Consider the following 19,600-nt stretch of genomic DNA (forward strand, 5'->3'; position numbering starts at 1 on the left):
CTCTCCAGCATTTGTTGTTTGTAGATTTTCTGATGATGCCCATTCTAACAGGAGTGAGGTGATACCTCATTGTAGTTTTGATTTGCATTTCTCTAATGATTAGTGATGTTGAGCATCTTTTCATGTGTTTGTTGGCAATCTGTATATCTTCTTTGGAGAAACGTCTATTTAGGTCTTCTGCCCATTTTTGGATTGGGTTGTTTTTTTGATATTCAGCTGCATGAGCTGCTTGTAAATTTTGGAGATTAAACCTTTGTCAGTTGCTTCGTTTGCAAATATTTTCTCCCATTCTGAGGGCTGTATTTTCCTCTTTTTTAATGGTTTCCTTTGCTGTGCAAAAGTTTTTAAGTTTCATTAGGTCCCATTTGTTTATTTTTGTTTTTATTTCCATTTCTCTAGGAGGTGGGTCAAAAAAGACCTTGCTGTGATTTATGTCATAGAGTTTCTGCCTATGTTTTCCTCTAAGAGTTTTATAGTGTCTGGTCATACATTTAGAGCTTTAATCCATTTTGAGTTTATTTTTGTGTATGGTGTTAGGGAGTGTTCTAGTTCAATTCTTTTACATGTAGCTGCCCAGTTTTCCCAGCACCACTTATTGAAGAGGCTGTCTTTTCTCCATTGTACATTCTTGCCTCCTTTATCAAAGATAAGATGACCATATGTGTGTCAGTTTATCTCTGGGCTTTCTATCCTGTTCCATTGATCTATATCTCTGTTTTGTGCCAGTACCATACTGTCTTGATTACTGTAGTATAGTCTGAAGTCCGGGAGCCTGATTCCTCCAGCTCCATTTTTCTTTCTTAAGATTGCTTTGGCTATTCAGGGTCTTTTGTGTTTCCATACAAATTGTGCAATTTTTTTGTTCTAGTTCTGTGAAAAATGTCATTGGTAGTTTGATAGGGATTGCACTGAATCTGTAGATTGCTTTGGGTAGTACAGTCATTTTCACAATGTTGATTCTTCCAATTCAAGAACATGGTATATCTTTCCATCTTGTTTGTATCATCTTTAATTTCTTTTATCAGTGTCTTATAGTTTTCTGCGTACAGGTCTTTTGTCTCCTTAGGTAGGTTTACTCCTAGGTATTTCATTCTTTTTGTTGCAATGGTAAATGGGAGTGTTTCCTTAATTTCTCTTTCAGATTTGTCATCATTAGTGTATAGGAATGCAAGAGATTTCTGTGCATTAATTTTGTATCCTGCTACTCTACCAAATTCATTGATTAGCTCTAGTAGTTTTCTGGTGGCATCTTTAGGATTCTCTATGTATAGTATCATGTCATCTGCAAACAGTGAGTTTTACTTCTTCATTTCCTATTTGGATTCCTTTTATTTCTTTTTCTTCTCTGATTTCTGTGGCTAAAACTTCCAAAACTATGTTGAATAATAGTGGTGAGAGTGGGCAACCTTGTCTTGTTCCTGATCTTAGAGGAAATTTTTTCAGTTTTTCACCATTGAGTATGATGCTTGCTGTGGGTTTGTCATATATGGCCTTTATTATGTTGAAGTAGGTTCCCTCTATGCCCATTGTCTGGAGAGTTTTTATCATAAATGGGTGTTGAATTTTGTCAAAAGCTTTTTCTGCATCTATTGAGATTATCATATGGTTTTTATCCTTCAATTTGTTAATATGGTGTATCACATGGATTGATTTGCGTATATTGAAGAATCCTTGCATGCCTGGGATAAACCTCATTGATCATGGTGTATAATCCTTTTAATGTGCTGTTGGATTCTGTTTGCTAGTATTTCATTGAGGATTTTTGCATCTGTGTTCATCAGAGATATTGGCCTGTAGTTTTCCTTTTTTGTGACATCTTTGTCTGGTTTTGGTATCAGGGTGATGGTGGCCTCGTAGAATGAGTTTGGGGGTGTTCCTCCCTCTGCTATATTTTGGAAGAGTTTGAGAAGGATAGCTGTTAGCTCTTCTAAATGTTTGATAGAATTCGCCTGTGAAGCATCTGGTCCTGGGCTTTTGTTTGTTGGAAGATTTTTAATCACAGTTTCAATTTCAGTGCTTGTGGTTGGTCTGTTTATATTTTCTATTTCTTCCTGGTTCTGTCTTGGAAGGTTGTGCTTTTCTAAGAATTTGTCCATTTCTTCCACGTTGTCCATTTTATTGGCATAGAGTTGCTTGTAGTAATCTCTCATGATCCTTTGTATTTCTGCAGTGTCAGTTGTTACATCTTTTTCATTTCTAATTCTGTTGATTTGAGTCTTCTCCCTTTTTTTCTTGATGAGTCTGGCTAATGGTTTATCAATTTTGTTTATCTTCTCAAAGAACCAGCTTTTAGTTTTATTGATCTTTGCTACTGTTTCCTTCATTTCTTTTTCATTTATTTCTTATATGATTTTTATGATTTCTTTCCTTCTGCTAACTTTGGGGTTTTTTGTTCTTCTCTAATTGCTTTAGGCGTACGTTTCGGCTGTTTGAAATTATTCTTGTCTCTTGAGGTAGGATTGTATTGCTATAAACTTCCCTCTTAGAACTACTTTTGCTGCATCCCATAGGTTTTGGGTCATCATGTTTTCATTGTCATTTGTTTCTAGGTATTTTTTGATTTCCTCTTCGATTTCTTTAGTGATCTCTTGGTTATTTAGTAGCGTATTGTTTAGCCTCCATGTGTTTGTATTTTACAGTTTTTTTCCTGTAATTGATATCTAGTGTCATAGTGTTGTGGTCGGAAGAGATACTTGATACGATTTCAATTTTCTTAAATTTACCAAGGCTTGATTTGTGACCCAAGATATGGTCTATCCTGGAGAATGTACCATGAGCACTTGAGAAGAAAGTGTATTCTGTTGTTTCTGGATGGAACGTCCTGTAAGCATCTATTAAGTCCATCGTGTTTAATGTGTCATTTAAAGCTTGTGTTTCCTTATTTATTTTCATCTTGGATGATCTGTCCATTGGTGAAAGTGGGGTGTTAAAGTCCCCTACTATGATTGGGTTACTGTCGATTTCCCCTTTTATGGCTGTTAGCATTTGCCTTATGTATTGAGGTGCTCCTTTCTTGGGTGCATAAATATTTACAATTGTTATATCTTCTTCTTGGATTGATACCTTGATCATTATGTAGTGTCCTTCTTTGCCTCTTGTAATAGTCTTTATTTTAAAGTCTATTTTGTCTGATATGAGAATTGCTATTCCAGCTTTCTTTTGCTTTCCATTTGCATGGAATATCTTTTTCCATCCCCTCACTTTCAGTCTGTATGTGTCCCTAGGTCTGAAGTGGGTCTCTTGTAGACAGCATATGTACAGGTCTTGTTTTTGTATCCATTCAGCCAGTCTGTGTCTTTTGGTTGGAGCATTTAATCCATTTACTTGTAAGGTAATTATTGATATGTATGTTCCTATTACCATTTTCTTAATTGTTTTGGGTTTGTTTTTGTAGGTCTTTTCCTTCTCTTGTGTTTCCTGCCTAGAGAAATTCCTTTAGCATTTGTTGTAAAGCTGGTTTGGTGGTGCTGAATTCTCTTAGCTTTTGCTTGTCTGTAAAGGTTTTAATTTCTCCACTGACTCTGAATGAGATCCTTGCTGGGTAGAGTAATCTTGGCTGTAGGTTTTTCCATTTCATCACTTTAAATATGTCCTGCCACTCCCTTCTGGCTTGCAGAGTTTCTGCTGAAAGATCAGCTGTTAACCTTATGGGGATTCCCTTGTATGTTATTTGTTGTTTTCCCTTGCTGCTTTTAATATTTTTCCTTTGTATTTAATTTTTGAAAGTTTGATTAATATGTGTCTCGGCATGTTTCTCTTTGGGTTTATCCTGTATGGTCCTGTGTTTCCTGGACTTAATTGACTATTTCCTTTCCCATGTTAGGGAAGTTTTCAACTATAATCTCTTCAAATATTTTCTCAGACCCTTTCTTTTTCTCTTCTTCTTCTGGGACCCCTATAATTTGAATGTTGGTGCATTTAATGTTGTCCCAGAGGTCTCTGAGACTGTACTCAATTCTTTTCATTCTTTTTTCTTTATTCTGCTCCCTAGCAGTTATTTCCACCATTTTATCTTCCAGCTCACTTATCCATTCTTCTGCCTCAGTTATTCTGCTATTGATTCCTTCTAGACTATTTTTAATTTCAGTAATTGTGTTGTTCATCACTGTTTGTTTGCCTTTAGTTCTTCTAGAACCTTGTTTAATATTTCTTGTATTTTCTCCATTCTGTTTCTGAGATTTTGGATCATCTTTACTATCATTACTCTGAATTCTTTTTCAGGTAGGTTGCCTACTTCATTTATTTGGTCTTGTAGGTTTTTACCTTGTTCCTTCGTCTGTAACATATTTTTTGTCGTTTCTTTTTTTTTTTCTTTTTTGATGGGTGGGGCTGTATTCCTGTCTTACTGGTTGTTTGGCCTGAGGCGTCCAGCCCTGGAGTTTGCAGGCAGTTGGATAGAGCCGGGTCTTGGTGCTGAAATGAGGACCTCCTGGAGGCCTCACTCCAATTGATATTCCCTGGGGTTTGAGGTTCTCTGTTAGTCCAGTGGTTTGGACTCAGAGCTCCCACCACAGGAGCTCGGGTCTGACCTCCGGCCTGGGAACCAAGATCCCACAAGTTTTGTGGCATAGTAAAAAAAAAAAAAAAAGAAAGAAAAAAAGGAGCAGTACAATATCAAAGAATAATAGGAAAAATAAAACTATAATTGAAACAACTGCAACAAGGTAAAATAAAACCACAACAGAAAAAAGAAAAGAAAAAAGGTGGGGTGGGAAAGAAGCCAAAAGGAGAGAATAGTAACAAAGTATAAAGAATAAAATTAGAAAAATAAAAGATTTATTAGGAAAAATAAAAATATAAAAGAATCAACTACAGTGAATCAACAAGGTAAAACAGAACCCCAATCTAAAAGAGGAGAAAATAAAATAAAATAAAATAAAATAAAATAAAAAAGCCTTGACTATGGGGGCAGAGTTTAGGCAGGGGGTGGAACTTAGGCAGGGGCGGGGTTTAGGGTGGGGCGGGCCCTAGGCGGGTGGGGGGGTGACGTTTGAGCATGGGGCGGGGCCTAGGCTCAGTACCCACGCAGCCAGAAAAGGCTTTGGGGGCGGGGCCTAGGCGGGGCGGCGTTCAAGCGTGCGGTGGGGCCTCTGCTTAGGACCTGCACAGAAGGGGAGAGGCAGCACGTGGAAAGGAGGGCCTCCGGAGTGTGGAGTTCCGGAGTTTGGAGGTAGGGCCCTGGGTGAGGGTGTGTGGGTGGGGTTTAGCCCCAGCGCATTGGAGGGGGTCTCTGAGTGTAGAGGTGGGGCCCTGGGAGGGGGTGCAGGGGTGGGGCTTGGGCTCTGCACGGCAGGAGGGAGGCTCTGAGGCCCAGGAGCCCAACAGGCTCCCCAGTGCCTAAGTGGACAGGGAAAGCACTGGCACTGTTCTCTTCCATTCCTTCGTGCCCCTCCCCCCATCTCCCCCAGGGTCTCCCCCCGTTGCCTCTGGACCCCCTAACCATGGGTGGGTCCCGCTGGGTGTAGGAACTCTTCCCCTCCCCCAGCCGCCCCTCAGGGGTGCCGGTCCCGGAGGTCTGGCCTTTACTTTTGCTCCGCCTTCCCTCCCTCCCACTCCCACAGTACCCGCCCAGCTAGAGGGCGCCTCAGTGGGCAGAGGATCAGGCCCAGGATCTCAGCAGGCTCTGGGGGGCCCAAGTAGGCAGGGGAAGCCTGGCCACACTCCCTTTTGATCCTCTGCCCTCCCAACGGTCCCCCAATTTCCCCCTTCGGGTGTGGGATCCCTTCCCCTCCCCTAGCCGCCCCTCAGGGGCACCAGTCCCGCCTGGCCTCCACTTCTCCTCCCCCTTCACTCCCCGCATGCCTCACATCCTACCTGGTCACTGGAGGTTCCTCCTGTCCCCTTAGGCGTCCATGGTCCCCCACCAGTGCCTTGTAGGTGCCCTAGTTGTGAGGAGACACGAATTCTGCATCTTCCTAGTCCGCCATCTTGACTCCGCCCTACCATTTCTTCTTAAAGCAGAGAACAAGAGGAACCCAAGAAAGGGCTTATTATTTTCTAATGGTTACTTTGGAAAAAAAAAAGGTTTTTGGATTTAAACAAATTGTTCATGCAAGGGAGTAGTATCTCATTAGGGGACAAGTTACCATATTCTAGAGAGCAATGAACTTTTTTTCTGCCAGCTTAGGCATCAGTTCCTTCAGGATATTCTCTGCCCAAGTTCAGTATGGGTTAGGTGTCTCTCCTGTATACTATCAAGCACCCTTTACCTCCCCATAGTACAGCACTTACCACACCAGATTATCCTTCCTTGTCTAGCCCTGCAGTAGAGACTGTGTGTGTTCACCAAACTCGTTCCTTTCTCTTCTGCATACTCAGCTATGTTTCTCAACCTCCTCTGCAGTTAGGTGTGGCCACATGACTCAGCCTGGTCAATGCAATGTGGGTAAAGTGATGTCTGCTACTTCCAGGCTTGGCCGTATCATGAAAACTACCCGTGCAGTCTCCTAACTCTCTTTCCAATCTGCTGGCTGAACGGAGAGGGCTCTGTGGACATAAAAGAATGTGGAAGGAGCCTGGGACCCCGAAGGACTGCATGGGGCAGAACACCCATCCTCTCATCAGCCCAAATCAGACTGAGACGAAACGCGTGAAGAATCCATTTTTTATTGAGCTAAGCCACTGAGAATTAGGTGTCTGTGTGTTTTTGTTAGAGAAGTTATCCCACCCTGACTAATACAGTTCCCCCATTAGAACGCAAACCTCTTCAAAATAGAAACCTCCTCTATCTTTTCCACCATGGTATTCCTTGCTTTGGCATAGTGCCTGTCACATAACAGGCACTTAATATATTTTTTAATGAAATAAATGTAATTTTCTCAACATATGTCAAGTACCTACTATGTGCCAAAATAGCTTTAACTTTGCAATGATGTATCAGTAATTTTTGATATCTCCTCAGTGCTCTACATTGAGACTAACAGTAAATCCTTTTAAAAGGGGATTGGGGTCACCTAGGTTGATCGTCCTCCTTGGCAACAAGAAAGGGAGGAAAGAAGCCGACTCTCACTTTTAAACCTTGCATTACTGAGAAGAAGACCCCCAGGGGGGCAAAGTGAAAGGTGGAAGCTTTCCCCCAATTTTTTTTTTTTTTTAAGATTTTTAGAAATTTCATGTAATGTAATATAATTTTTATGTGTTTAAAAGAATACTCAACAAAACATTTAATGGTTTAAAAAGGTCAGTGTCAGTAAGGTGCTATGATGTAGAGTGAGATGGGAATATTCTTACTTTTATCCCCAGCACACATTATGTGCTAGCATTGCTGAACCTCTAAACAATGTTTTGGAGTAGTTTTTGAAACACCAGTGATATCACCTGGGATATCTCTTTAAAAATGCAAATTCTGTATTTTTAACCAGAATTCTCCTGCCCAGTACAGTATGAGGAACATTGCTACCTACCCTGCTTTTTTTTTTTTAATTACTGTTTTTCAACAGGTTAATTGGAAACAACTTTAGCATCTCCCTTTCTATCAAATCCCTTTCCCTTTTAACTAGCTAATGTCCCTGCTAGGAAACTACCCCAAAATAGCTGCAGGGTTTCCTTCCTGCTGGTACTGGTTGGGGTGGGACAGTTACAGGCCCCTCCCTGGCCTCTGTTTTTATTGTTTTTCTTTCATCACTCAACTGCAAACCATGGATAGTTCATATGCCAAATTTTATGCTGCCAGGAACTTGGCCCAGGTTAAGGTATCTGCTGATTTTCTTTTCATCTCAAAAACCACCACTGGAGTTCTGTTAGTGAAAGTGTGAAATGATACAACCACCTCTGAAAAACTGTTTGGCACTATCTACTAAAGTTAAACATATACCTACCCTATGACCCAGAAATTCCACTCCTAGATATATCCTCAAGAAAAATGAATGTGTATGTCTCTGAAAACGCCTGTACCCCCAATGTTCATAGCCGCTTTATTCAGAATAGCCCCAAACTTTAAACAAGCTAAATGTCCATCAACAGAGGACTGGATAAGCAATATGGCATATTTATATCATGAAGTACTACGCAGCAATAATAAAAGAACAAACTATTGATACACATAACAATACGGGTAGATCTCAGAAACATTATGCCATGCAAGAGAAGCCATATACAAATGAAAATATGCTATATGATTCCATTCATATGATGATCAAGAAAAGGCAAAGCTAATTTATAGTGATATGAATAAGAATAGAGGCTACTTCTGGGTGAGGAGAGGAGGCTACTGAGCTGGAGGGGGCATGAGAGAATTTTCTGGGAAGATAGAAATGTTCTAGGTATTGATTTGGCTGGTGGTTTCATAGGTGTATATGTGTAAAAATTCACTGAGCTATATACTTAAGACTTGTGCACTCTATTCAATTCTAGAAAGATGGCTGATTTCTACTACCTTCAAGGGGCAGATCCACACGCTCCTGCTTGTTACTTCCCTGCCCTTTCTTGTCTGGGTTTCCTCCACTCCACAGGCCTCTGCAATTTTTTGTGTTCTTGCCAGAAGTTTTCGGCAGTTGCCAGTCTCTGATCAGTCTCCCTTCCAGAGTTTTCTCTCGGTGTCCCTGTGAGTGGTGCCAGAGCTGATCCTGTGTACAGCTGTCCCTTGGGATCCTTGGGCGATTGGTTCCAGGACCCTCTGCAGATACCAAAATGCTTGGATGCTTAAGTCCCTCATATAAAATAGCATAGTATTTGCAAATAGTCTGTGTACTTCCTCCTGTATATTTTAAATCATCTCTAGATTACTTATGATACCTAATACAATGTAAATGCTATAGAGATAGTTGCAAATACAATGTAAATGCTATGTAAATAGTTGCCTGCACATGGCAAGTTCAAGTTTTGCTTTTTGGAATTTTCTGGAATTTTTTTTCAAATATCTTTTGTTCCATGGTTGGTTGAATCTGCAGATGTGGAACCCCGGGGTACAGAGGGCCAACTATATTTACCCCCATCACCTACCATCAGGGTGGGGTACTAGCTAAAACCTCACTGGCCCTCCTGTAGCCTAAAGTAGCTGTTACTGATCCTTTCTTTATGGCTCTTTAAAATCATCTAACTTCTTTTTTTTTTTAAACCCATTTCTATCTTTTTCACAAATTGGCTTCAGCTTCTGGGGACAAACGAAAAAAAAAATTAGTACTTTGATTGGTGGATTTAACTAGGACCACTTGTGCTTTGGGACACAAGACCACATGGGTTTGCCAAATAGAATGAATACCACGCAGAAGCAGCTTGCTGTGCTGCTGGCAATGGAGGATTTAGGACACTAAAGGCTAAGGCTCTGGGAGGCCAGGAAGACGGTTAAATAAACTAAAGTATTACAGTTAGATGATAAATACAAAAGAGAGCACATAGGCCCAGTAAAAGTCCTCACATTTCTAGCTCGTTTCATCTTAGTTTTTTGCTCAGGACTTCATAAACTATAAAATCCAGGTTTTTCAGGGCAAAAGTGCCAACCCATTTGGACAGAATTCAACTTTTGTTCCAAAGTGGAACAAATGATTCTCTGCCCACAGCTGAATCACAGCAACCTAATCCAAAATGAGAAAAAAACTGCAAAGCATAAAATATTCCCTCTTTAAATTACTGAACATTCGGGGTCACCCACAGAAAGGAAAATAGTGGTGAATTAGGAGAAACTAAGGGGCCGTCTTGACTTGGAGGAGGATCTGTCCTTGAGGACAAGCAGCTCTCTTTGCTGACTGCTGTTAATGGAAAGAAGATAGGGTGTGAGAGTGGTCACCTCTTGAGGGAACCCAACTTGCTGAGCAGTCATGATGCTCTAGGCTGGCGGTTCTCAAACTTGGCCGCACGATGGAATTTCATGCGGCACCCTAAAAACCACTGAGGCCGGGATTCTACCCTAGAGATTCTGATTTAACTGGTCTGGGGTGTGGCCTGGGCATCAAGAATTTTAAAAGCTCCCACGTGATTTTAATGTGCCACTGAGGTTGAAAACCACTGACCTGGTTTCTAGAACCCAGACGCAGCAGGGTACTTAGCAGGCTACCAAACATTCAGTAAATATTTGTTACCATTGGTCATAGTAACTTAAAAAAGAATTCTTATTGAGATAAAATTCACAATTTTAAAGTGTACAATTCAGTGGATTTTAGTGTATTCTCAGAGTTGTGTGACCAGCACCACTGTATAATTTCAGAACATTTCCCCACCTCAAAAAGAGACTCTGTACCTCTTAGCAGGCAGTCCCTATTCCCCCTTCCTCCAAGCCCCTGGCAAACATTAATCTGTTTTCTGTCTTTACAGATTTTCCTATTCTGGACATTTCATATAAATGGAATCATACAGTATGTGGCCTTTGCTGTCAGGCTTTTTTCAGTTAGCATAATGTTTTCAAGATTCATTCATGTTGTAGCAAGTATCAGTGCTTCATTTCTTTTAATTGCTGAGTAACATTCCATGGATATACTGCATTTTGTTTTTACATTAATTAGTTGATGGACATTTGCATTATTTCCATTTTTTGGCTATTATGAATAATGCTGCTATGATCATTCATGTACAAGTTTTTTTTGTGAATGTATATTTTCATGTCTCGTGGGTGTATACATATGTAGGAGTGGCACTGCTGGGTCATGTGGTAATTCTATATTTAACTTTTGGAGGAACTGCCAAACTGTTTCCACAGTGGCTGCACCATTTTATACCTCAGTGTGTGAGCATTCCAATTTTTCCATATTGTTGTCAACATTTGTTATTCTCCATTAAAAAAAAATATAGAACATGGATGGACCTAGAGATTGTCGTACTGAGTGAAGGAAGTCAGGCAGAGAAAGACAAATATATGATATCGCTTATATGTGGAATCTAAAAAACTGGTACAAATGAACTTATTTACAAAACAGAAATAGAGTCACAGATGTAGAAAACAAACTTATGGTTACCAGGGGGAAGGAGGGGGGAGAGATAAATTGGAAGATTGGGATTGACATATACATACTACTCTATATAAAATAGGTAACTAATAAGAACCTACTGTATAGCACAGGGAACTCTACTCAGTACTCTGTAATGACCTATATGGAAGAAGAATCTAAAAAAGAGGGGATATATGTACAACTGATTCACTTTGCTGTACAGCAGAAACTAACACAACATTGTAAATCAACTATACTCCAATAAAAAATTAATTAAAAAATAAAATAAAATAAAATATAGTATGTATGAAGTGGTACTCATTGTGATTTTGATTTGCATTTTCCTAGTGACTAATGATGCTCAGCATCTTTTCATGCACTTATTGGCCATTTGTATACCTTCTTTAGAGAAATGTCTATGTAAGTCTTTTGCCTATTTTTAAATTGGGTTATTTGTCTTTTTATTGTTGAGCTGTAAGAGCTTTTTATGTATTTTGGATATTAGACCTTTATTCCATATGTGGTTTGCAAATATTTTCTCCCATTCTGTGGATTGTCTTTTCACTTTCTTGATAGTATCCTGTGATATGTAAGTCTTTAGATGAAGTCCAATTTACCTGTTTTTCTTTGGTTACTTGTATATTTGGTGTCATATCTCGGTGATATTTATTTTGATAAGTAAAAAGTCACTTTTCTCTCTTTAGCTGGGGTAGGCAGCACCTAAGATGGCTTCAAATCCCTACACCCGATATTCATGCTCTTGTGGAATCCCCTCCCCTTGACTGGGCTAGACCCTGTGACAAAATTGATGGGGTGTCACTTCCAAGATTAGGTTACAGAAAGACAGGCTTCTGTTTGCTCTCTTTTGCTCACTCTTACTCACTCTGAGGGATCCTGCTGCTATGCTGTGCACTGCCCTGTGGGGAGGCCCACATGTCAAAGAACTGAGGGAAGTTTCTAGTCGACAGCCAGCAAGGAGCTAAAGCAACCACCTAAGCTGCACCCAGATTCAAGGCCCACAGAAAGTGAGATAATAAACACTTACAATTTTAAGCCTCTGAGCTGTAGGTTAGCTTGTTACACAGAAATAGATAACTCATATGATGACTTTCTGCAAAGGCAAAATGAGGAAAAATGATAAACGAAACTAAAGCTTGGCAGTGAAGCACTCTCGCCTCTGAAGTAAGGCAACTGGAATTCAGGTGCTTAACCAAATAGTATTCACTGAGCCATCACAGCACAAGTTGTCTTATTTACTAAAGGGACTTCCAATTAAATATATATAATTTATATTTAATATAATATACATTATATGTTATATATTAATATATCAAATGTAAAGTAATATATTTATCAATAAATTAAATATATGATCATATTATATTAATGCATTATATATTAATAGAATACATTAAATTTAATATAATGTATATACTTATATATTATATTAATATATGCTATGTAATGGAAATAATATAATAAAATACAAATGACTAATTTTAGATCAGTAGCACCCATATCGCCAAAACATTCATTCAGAACACCTGAACCAGTTTGTCTCTTCCCGTCTTTCTCTTACCCACAACTGTTTGCCATACCTTCAAATTGGTGTGAGGTTACAGAATACAAGTAGTTATAATATCTGTCTAAGCAAAACAAGTTTAGGCAAATGACTTCGTTAACCAAGTAATATGCAATATACATAAAGTGACCGTACAACTCACTCCCAGGACAGTTTTGATTTCAAATCTCCTTTCTTACATGTCCTGTATGGGGTTCAGAGAACAGTTTGCCACACATATACCACAAGGTCAAACAGCAACCATTTAAAATCTTTTGCAGGTTTAGATAATTCAACCGCACTTCAACTAAGTTATTCCATTTGCACCAACAGTTGGGAGCGGTAAGGGTTAATGAACCAAGAATTCGAGGTTCTCTAATTAATAAATCAATCGTAGACCATCTTCAAAGACCAGAAAGTTTCAAAACAATAGCAGCAACCTAAGAGGTCCTGTTTATGAGTTTAGCTGAGTGTAAACAAGGATAATAAGCAGGGAACTTGCCTTACACAGTCTGGGGAAAAGCCACAGCAGGATCAGGTCTAACACAAATCCCAGAGAGAAGGGTTGTTTTGCTCCAAGGAGCTGAGCAGCTGGCCAGAGGGAAGAGAGGGCCTTTGATATCCCCATCCTGGCCACCGCGGTCATTCCTTTCATCTTCTCTCATCAGGAACCCACTTTGTTGTCCCGTCCTGGTACAAAATACTTATTCCACAAAAGCACATGAGAGTCTGGTCTGAAGATAAGAAGGGGTCTTTCCCCTTTGCTTTCTACTCCTTTGCACATTGCACGGAGAACAATTAGAAAAGCAAAGACAAAGAATTAGAATCACCTGAGTCAATTAGTAAACTCAATTTATCTTTTTCAGAGCCTGAGACTTATTTGGGGATATTAAAAGGCTTGGTGAGGTAGACCCAAATTCCACAAACGTGGACTAAATGCAGCTCATTTCAGTACAGTAAACATTGCGGGAGTGGCCCTGAGGTGGCAGACACAGGGCTGGGCTCTGGGGTGTAGGGGTGAATGAGGCCTGGACCCACCCTCACTAGATCGGCTGCTCAGCACCCAGCCTCAGCGTTTCATACAAATAGCGAGTCATTATGTTGCACACCTGAAACTAATATAATGTTAGATGTCAATTACATCTCAATAAAAAATTCTTAAATTGATATAGCTGAAAAAAAGTTAATGGCCTTGACAAGGTTCAGGGCTGTGAGGGGCGGGGGGCGTGGAGACGCCATCAGCCCTGGGCAGTGGAAGCAGGCGAGGAGAAGTGTTTGGAGCAAAGAAGAGCTTATTCCCCCTTCTCCATCAGCGTGGTGCCCTCCCAGTGGTGAGCCACCCAGGGCCCTGGGACTCCAGCCCACACACTGGAAACCCGGGGGAGCTAAATACCACAGCTGCAGGCTCCCTGCGGAGTTGAGGGGAGAATGAATAAAGCGCTCATGGGACAACTCACAAAAAAGAAAGTTGATGGGCTCACACACCCCCTTACCACAGATGCAGGGCCTACCCATCTTGGACAAAATTACAAACCTTTGGGTTGGTTTCTGAGACCCTTTCATATTCCATTTCTCACCCCAGTCTCCCATGGGAGGCTGTGGCCTTCTCCTTTTCCCCTTCCACCATCTTTCATCAAAACTTACCTGTCCTGTGTCTCATTCCTTCAGGGTTTGCTCTTCAGTGAGTAACCAAGGTCATCTAAGAGCATCACCAAAGAGCACGTTTACGTTTTAAGACAGGCCTTCGGTGCCTCATCCTAGAGGAGTATCTGATGTGAGGATTCTGGAGAAGCACTGTGGCATTTTGGGGTAGGAGACTCAATGTATTCAGGTTTCTACCCCTTCCCTCCCCCTGCCATAGTAATATGGTTATAACATTCACCATCCTCTTAATGATTTGGACCAAAGCTTTTCTATTTGATGAAAAACAGTTTTAAAATTTCACCTATTCTGGTGAACTGTGTTCAGAGGTATCCAATGTCTCCAAAGGTGGCCAAAAATGTAACAGCTGGCAACGACTAGGAAGGGAAGTCTTACGATGTAGCAGCGGGGATGTGACCATCACGACCCCACAGGAGCGCTCCAGAGCTGTCCTCAAAGCTGTTCAAGGCTAAAGGAAGAACCACCAGCGATTGTCAAGGGCACACCTTTTCACTCCACAAATGCTAGGGAGGACATGAGAAAACAACTCATGCTATCAGACAGTCTAAAATATACTAAGGGAGATAAGGCCTCCATACAAATAAAATACATGGCCGAATAATACTCTGAAATATGGGTTTCTTCCTTTTTCTCTGTAGGGCTCCTTTCCCTTCCTTCCATCCCAGCAGGCTCTGGCCTCATTGCCTTAAGGAAGGGATGTACAAGGGAGAAAACATATAGTTTGAAAGTATTTTTGCTTCTTGTTCCAAAAACTTAAGCCCTTAGGGAATCCTAGGGGTGGGGTGTTGTGGAGAAGATTAAAGAAAGAGAACCCGTGTCATCCCCACACTGGAAAGTGTTTTTAACAGGTGGGAGTCTAGAGGGAAAAATGAGAGGTCATGGATTCCAGGAGCAGAAAAGATCTGAGCCTGGCTTTGCAGCAGAGTCACTACTAGTCACTCCTAAGGGAAACAATCCCAGAGGGAAAATGGCTGTGTCGAGGCAGATAGGATCAAAGGCAGCCCTGCCAAAGACTCCCACGTGCCAGTCACGAAGGAAAGCAGCAGAAAGCGGGAGGACCTGCAGGGAACATGTGAAGAGGGATGACATGTCTAGGCACTAACCTGCATGGACCATGGCCCAGAGGATCTTCCCCACCCCACCACTTAACATCTTGGCACTCGGAGGCTCCATGGAACCCCAGAAAGACGGGAGGCTGTTTTTCCACCAGCTAGGCAGAATAAAGCTTGAGGTTGGAAAGCAAGCTGAGTTGGAGAGAATAAAGACATGTTTTTTTCATAGACCTGAGTTTACACCCATGATTCAAGGCAGAGAAGGTGGTGAGTGGCCAGAGGAGGAAGGATGCAAGTGGCTCCAGGGCTGCAGGAAACTGGGGTCTGATTGTGAGAACAAGTTTGAATTCTCTAGGATTACAGAGCTTCCACTGCAGAGAGGGGCTTACAGACCTCGTTCACCACCTGAGCAAAAGCTGTGTGTTCTGATGAAGTTAAATGTGTGATCGCTGATCAACAAGATACTAACAATAAAGCATATATGTTTGTTGATGTGGTGAATCCTGTAGTGAGAATTTCTAAGATACAGAGTTTACTTCCTAAATAAATTGAAGAAGATTTGGAACTTTTCTATAAAGGGTGAAATTTATTCCTCTGAGTAGATTGATTTAAGGTTCATGATAGTCAACCAAATGGGAAAGCTTATTTTGGCAACGGATGCAAGACATTCTATTGCTCTCATTTTGTTCTTAATCCTTACGCCCTTGCAAAATAAACAATGCACCTTTAAGCAAAGTAAATAAAGAACTGAAAGCATGTTTTAGCCTGATTTGTGTTGGATGATTCAAGATTTTCCCAAGAATCAGCAATCTCTTTGTCCACCAATTTAGTTTTCTTTAATTAATAGACCTTATTAATTGGGGGGCAGTTTTACGTTTTCAGACAAATTGAGTGGAAAGTACAGAGTTCCCATATACTTCCTCACCCCTACTCCCCACCCCCCAATTTCTCCTGCTACTAATTTCTTGTATTAGTGTGGTACAATGGTTATAATTGATGAGCCAATACTGATACATTATTAACTAAAGTCCATTGTTTAAATTAGGGTTCACTCCTTGTGTTGTATAGTCTATGGATTTGATAAATGTATAATGATTTATCGTTACATTTACATCCACCATTACAATATCATGCAGAATGGTTTCATTCCCCTAAAAATCCCCTGTGCTCCATCAATTTATCCTTCCTCCCTTCCCCTCCCAAAGCTGGTGACCACTCCAGTTTGCTTTTATCATTAACATAAACAACTCTGGAGAAAATGAGGACCCAATGAATATAAGTACTATTTACATAGGTTTAAATTAAGTCCCCATCTTTATCAGTAGACAAGCTTGTATTTTGTCCATAGCTAAAATAACTGTACTATTTTGAATTCTATCAATAATTGTTTTCAATCAACATTATTTCATAGATCTATTTCTATGTGAACTATTTCTATGTGAACTATTTCATAAATCTATTTCTATGTGAACTCAAGCAGAGTTCACATACTTATCATCTCTGATCTTGTCATAATTTTAAGGATGAATTACTTTATAGTTGCCATGAGTTTGCAGAATTAATTGCCCTACAGTTTTGAGATGTTTGTTCAACTTCTAGCTCTTCTACATAAACAACTGCCATTGAATTGCAATTTGATTCTTTACTCATGAACTAAATGATGTCTTAGCTTTTGTCCACCCTCTTATACAGAGGTCATATTTTACTCAAGGAACAAGTTTTGGGAGATCTCTCATAAATCAAGCTCATTTTACCAAAGGAATAAAGAGTATGAGGAATGCATTTGTAGAGTACAAAAATCTATAACTATTGGAGCACATTTTTACTTTAATGTTGCTTTTAATTTTTAAGCACTATTTAAAATTTTTCCTATAGGGCTATCTCTTAAATTAATAGCATAGTATTAATTTGGTTGATTGGCCTTATTCATACCATTTTATCTAACTTTTATTCTGAACTTTTTGATTTATGGTTGCGTTTTTCAAGCCCTGATTTTAGCAATATCATAATTTGAATGATATTTTTATAGGATTTATAAAATCTTTCAAATTATAGTAACAGCATATGTGAGAATAGCAATGTAATAAATGCTAAATTTCAAAGAGAATTTCAGATGTCTTCAAATAACCATAGCTCTCCTGACACGGAGGATGAAGAGGATTACAGTTTGCCAGCTAAAGGGGCACTGCCAGGTGCTAGGCAGCAATAGAGAACAGCTTACAAGTCACTTCCTTATGCAGCAAGACAGTATTTCTGTCTCATACCACTATTGTGGGGACCTAGAGCTGATATGAAGATTATTTTAAGCTGAAGACATTTGAGATTCAACAGATGTGGAAAGAAGCCTTCTCAGAGCTTCCTTATCTGACTAAAAGCAGCAACGTCTGGGAAATGAGGCTGCCATAAATCCGCTGTCTGGGGTAGTTTTATGGCTGCGTTGGGTCTTCGTTGCTGCGTGCGGGCTTTCTCTAGTTGCGGCGAAAGGGTGCTGCTCTTTGTTGCGGTGCGCGGGCTTCTCACTGCGGGGACTTCTCTTGCTGCAGAGCACCGGCTCTAGGTGCGTGGGCTTCAGTGTGTGGGCTTCAGTAGTTGTGGCACACGGGCTTAGTTGCTCCGCAGCATGAGGGATCTTCCGGACCACGGCTCGAACCCGTGTGCCTTGCATTGGCAGGTGGATTCTTAACCACTGCGCCACCAGGGAAGCCCATCACCAACTTCCTTATCTCCCATTTGTTCTCCTAAAAATCCACTTGTCTTTCCTAAAGAAACCTATTTGTCTTCCCATAACACCTTTTTCCTCCCTCCCTTGTCCCTACTAAGTTAGTCTAAAAACCCCTAAATTTAACTATTTAAAGAGCCAGACTACTGCTTTTGTTGGTTTTCATATACATACAAATAAACCTTTTTCCCCTGTAAATCTCTCGTGTCAGTTTAACTCACAGGCCCACAGACACTAAACGTAACAGAGTAGAGGAAAAGTTTTTCCTTTCTAACATTTTAGATTCACAAAAGTCAAATTTGCTTACAATGCATTTCCACAGCTAAATGCACTCCCTAGCCTGCCCTGCTGAAAACCATGTGCCTTAAAAACACGAGAAGTTTATTTTGTTCCCTTAAAGCTGCAACTCATTTTATCTGTTCATCAAAAAAAAAATTTGTGTGTGTGGAATATAAGCTGTTTTTTTTTTCTTTTTTAGAAAATTGAGGTGTAGTTGACACACACTGTATTAGTTTTAGGGGCACACATAATTATTTGATATTTGTATACATTGCAAAATGATCACAATAGGTCTAGTTAACATCCAAGTATTTTCTTTTTTTCAACATGAAAAACTTCCAAGGAGCTGGACAACAGCAACTAATTTAAAGAGGTTTCATCCTGGCTGTGCAAGAATCAGTCTGATTCTCAGGCTATGACTTTATTTTCCTTGAGAAGTTACTTTGCGTAAATTGCAGGCAGGCTGTAGCTGTGGTCTGCCATTTCCCATGCAGGACTTACAACTCGCTGCTGCAGAAAGGCCCAGGGAGAGGCTTTGAAACAGCAGTTTTTCAGCTAACTTCTTACATTCATTTAGGTAAATGTAGATGCTGCAGAATCCCAGCCAGCCGGCCTTCGCTGTGACTCTGCAGTGCGTGCTAGAGCTGCCTATGATTTTATTCTACAAGAGCCACTCCATGTGTATCAAACCTATGTAGACTAGCTTTTTTTTTTTTTTTACAATGGAGTTGTAGGAGTTTTTTTTACATATTTTAGAGATTAACCCCTTATCAGATTAACCCCTTTTCAGATACATGGCTTACAAATATTTTCTCCCATTCATTCTCTAGATTGCCTTTTCACTCAGCTGATTGTTTCCTGTATTGTGCAGAGGCATTTGAGGTTGAGGTCGTTCCACTTGTTTATTTTTGTTTTTGTTGCCTGTCATATAGCCAACATATGGAAAGAACTTAAATGTCCATCAACAGATAAATGGATAAAGAAAATGTAGTATATTCATACAATGGAATACTCTTCAGCCTTTAAAAAAAAAAGGAAATCCTGCAATATGCAATAACATGGAGGAACCTTGAGGACATTATGCTAGGTGAAATAAGCCAGTTACAGAAAGAAAATTCTGCACAATTCCACTTATATGGGGTATCTAAAACAGGCAAATTCATGGAATTAAAGAGTAGACCGTTGGTGTTAGGTGTTAGGGGGAGAGGGAAACAGGGAGTTGCTAACCAACAGACACAAATTTTCAGTCCAACAAGATGAATAAGCTCTGGAGACCTGGTGTACAACATTGTACCTGTAGTCAACAATGAGGTATTGTACATATAAAATTTGTTAAGAGGGTAGATCTCATGTTAAGTATTCTTACCACAATAAAACAAATTTTTTAAAATGTTAACCTATTTTAAACTAAAACAGGGAAATGGGCAAAGGAAAATACAGATACCTTGCCATGGAACATCTCAGTTGG

General features: G+C 40.1%; 1 protein-coding gene and 1 pseudogene across 7 annotated transcripts in view; one reads left to right on the plus strand and one right to left on the minus strand.

Annotated features, from left to right (window-relative positions):
- Positions 1 to 6,312, minus strand: part of LOC309662087 (uncharacterized protein) — an 83,227-nt gene extending 76,915 nt beyond the window's left edge. For 5 of the 6 annotated variants that reach the window (XR_014264499.1, XR_014264500.1, XR_014264501.1 and 2 more), the window contains exon 1: positions 5,815 to 6,312. The gene's annotated coding sequence lies outside the window, so the exon portion shown is untranslated. The remainder of the gene's footprint in view (positions 1 to 5,814) is intronic. The other variant, XR_014264504.1, reaches the window with a different exon arrangement.
- The window catches only part of LOC309662079 (small ribosomal subunit protein uS17 pseudogene), an 80,085-nt pseudogene continuing 65,597 nt past the window's right edge, over positions 5,113 to 19,600 (plus strand). Inside the window, exon 1 of the transcript XR_014268391.1 lies at positions 5,113 to 5,170. The product of XR_014268391.1 is annotated as a small ribosomal subunit protein uS17 pseudogene (transcript). The remainder of the gene's footprint in view (positions 5,171 to 19,600) is intronic.

The sequence above is a fragment of the Balaenoptera physalus genome, assembly GCF_965194825.1.
Source record: "Balaenoptera physalus genome assembly, chromosome: 5".
Lineage (NCBI taxonomy): Eukaryota > Metazoa > Chordata > Mammalia > Artiodactyla > Balaenopteridae > Balaenoptera > Balaenoptera physalus.